The sequence below is a fragment of the Callithrix jacchus genome, chromosome 13, assembly GCF_049354715.1.
Source record: "Callithrix jacchus isolate 240 chromosome 13, calJac240_pri, whole genome shotgun sequence".
In the NCBI taxonomy this organism is placed as follows: domain Eukaryota; kingdom Metazoa; phylum Chordata; class Mammalia; order Primates; family Cebidae; genus Callithrix; species Callithrix jacchus.
This window is the reverse complement of record NC_133514.1, coordinates 3,536,156-3,538,827: the sequence shown is the minus strand read 5'-3', so window position 1 is coordinate 3,538,827 and position 2,672 is coordinate 3,536,156. Positions and strand designations below refer to the sequence as shown.

General features: G+C 43.6%; 1 pseudogene; it reads right to left on the bottom strand.

The window, feature by feature from the left end:
• Positions 1 to 963: 963 nt before the first annotated feature.
• Positions 964 to 1,830, bottom strand: LOC100399601 (large ribosomal subunit protein uL18 pseudogene; annotated as a pseudogene).
• Positions 1,831 to 2,672: the final 842 nt, after the last annotated feature.

Here is a 2,672-nt window from a genome sequence, read left to right as displayed (position 1 = left end):
CCCCTTCCAGCTACTCAGTGACTCACAGGCCTAGGAACTCACCAGACAGACCCAGCAGCCCAGGATGCCGTTATTGATAAATGCAGCTTTACTGAGGCAATTGAGCTGTTCACTCTGAGGGGTTGCCATCATCCTCACAAGAGCCCTAGGGGGGCACAGCACGGTCCCTCCTGGCAGGGGAAGTCCCTGCTTGGAAGATGGTGGGGGTGCCTGTAGGGAATCAGTGGGGGTACCAGAGATGATGCCAGGGCTTCTGCCAATCAATCAGCCATTAGAATCAATCAATTTAAGTTTTCTATTTAGTCTCTCCCCTGAGACTTCCCCTCATCCATTCATTTTCATACCTGTAAGGGCAGGTGAAGAAGTTTAACCCTCACTCAAGACAATGGAATATGATTCAGGGCTAAAAAGAAAAGAGCTTTCAAGCTGTGAAAAGAGATGAAAGAACTTAAATGCAGATTGCTAAGTGAGAGAAGCCAGTCTGAAAAGGCTGCATGCTATGTGATTCCAGTTACGGGACATTCTAGAAACGGCAGAACTGTGGAGACAGGAGAAAGCTCAGTGGTTCCCAGGGCCAGTGGGGAGAGGGATGAAGCCACGGAGCACAGATGATTTTCGGGGCAGTGAGACTCTGTGTGAGACTGTGATGGTAGGATAGGTGATTATACATTTATGTAAACCCACAAAACTTACAGACCCAACAGTGAGTTCTAATCTTGCTAAATGATTGACTTTAGTTAACAGCAATATACCAGTATTGGTTCATGAACTGTAACAAGTGCATTCTCTAATACAAGATATAAATAATGGGGAAAACTGGAGAGAGGAGGTAGGAGGAAACACTGTACTTCCCACTCAATTCTTCTATAATCTAAATTTCTCGTCTATTTTATTTATTTATTTATTTGCTGTCCATAAGTTTATTGTCTGTATCTGAAAAATCCTTACAGAAAATTGTTTGGTTTAGCTCTCAGCAGCCTGCTCCTGAGCTCTGAGGAAGCTTGCCTTCTTTTGAGCTACCCAATCTTGCTTCTGAGCAAGGGACATTTTGAGGCAGTTCCACCTCTTCTTAGCTTCTTTCTCGGGCTTCTTTTCATAGACTGGATTCTCTCGTGTAGCAGCATGAGCTTTCTTATGCATCTCCTCCATCACGTCTGGAGTTACGCTGTTCTTTATGTATTCATAGAACTGTTTCTTGTAAGCATCTTCATCTTCCTTCATTAAGCAGCACCTGTAATCTGCGACGTTCTGGCCCATGGTGTGCTCCAGTGTACTTCTGCATTGAATTCCTTGCTTTCAGAATCAAACCAGGGAATGGCTTAGTACTGTGAGGGACAGACAAGCCTCCATCCACAGCTCCCTTCAGGGCACCAAAAACTTTATTGCCAGTGGTAGTTCTGGCAAGGCCTGCATCTAAGTAGCAGGTAAAGGCGCCTGGCTGACCAGCAGTGCTTTCCACGTGGTATTCTTCACCAGTCACCTCCACTTGGCCTTCATAGATCTTGTCCAGGCCAAACCTATTGAGAAGCCTGCGGGCCAGTACAATACCCTGCAGCGTCATTTGTCAGGCCAACCTTCACACCGGAGTTTGGCAGTTGGTGTGCATATGCTGCGCAGACTGTCATATCCCCCTCTATACGGGCATCAGCAATCTGACAAATGACATCTCTGTTTGTTACACTAACTATCATCCTGTATTTGGGTGTGTTGTGTTTATTTTCATCCTGTATCGCCAAGCGTTTCCGAGTGTAATAATCGGTTTTACCCTCTCGTCGTCTTCTAAATTCCACTTGGTATCTCCTAAAGTAGGCCTTATTCTTAACAACTTTAACAAACTATCCTGTGGAACAGAGACCGGTGTCCGCAGCTCGACAGAGACCTGCAGGCCCAGCAGCGCTGACGCGGGGAAGCTCAAGTCTTTTTTAAAATATCATATTCAAAATTATTGTACACATAAAACATGATCTCAATTACATGTAGAAATACTGGGAAAATACACCAAAATGTTAATGGCTACCTGTAATAATGGATTATGAAGACTTTCCTTTCTTCTTTATACTGTACTGAATTTTCTTATTTTTATGCAATGAAAATATGATTATTTAATCATTAAAAAAAGTTTCATATTGTTTTATTTAAATAAGACACGCAATCTCATAAGTATAACTGTACTTCAGGGAAAATAGAAAAGAATTTTGAAATCGTTATTGCTTCAGAAAATCTAGGGACCATATTTTCTGTTATTACACAGACTAAGGCGCAGTCCCAAAGGGAACGACACTAAAATAAGAACAAATGTTGGACAATTTCATGTGTGTCTCTAGCTAGTTGAAGGCAGCAGAAGTTGTATAGAAGTGCTGGTGTACATTAAGACAAGGGTTTGAGAAAGCACGTTGCAACTGTTGAAACTCCACTGTGGCAGAGTGAGACCCAACAAGAAATCAGAGATGAGCATGCACCTGCCTCTCTTCAATCCCACTCCATACTGGAGTGTGTGTGTCGGGATGGAGAGTGAGCCGGCATCCTCCCCACCTGCTGGTCTATCTGTAATTCTGCTGATTCTCTATTCTGCATAGAGCCGTGTTCCATGCATTTTCTTTCCGTCAAGGAGCCAGAATTCTGGGAGGGTTAAATGGTTGGCTGGTGTTGCTTCATTGTTTTGGCTGGGTGGT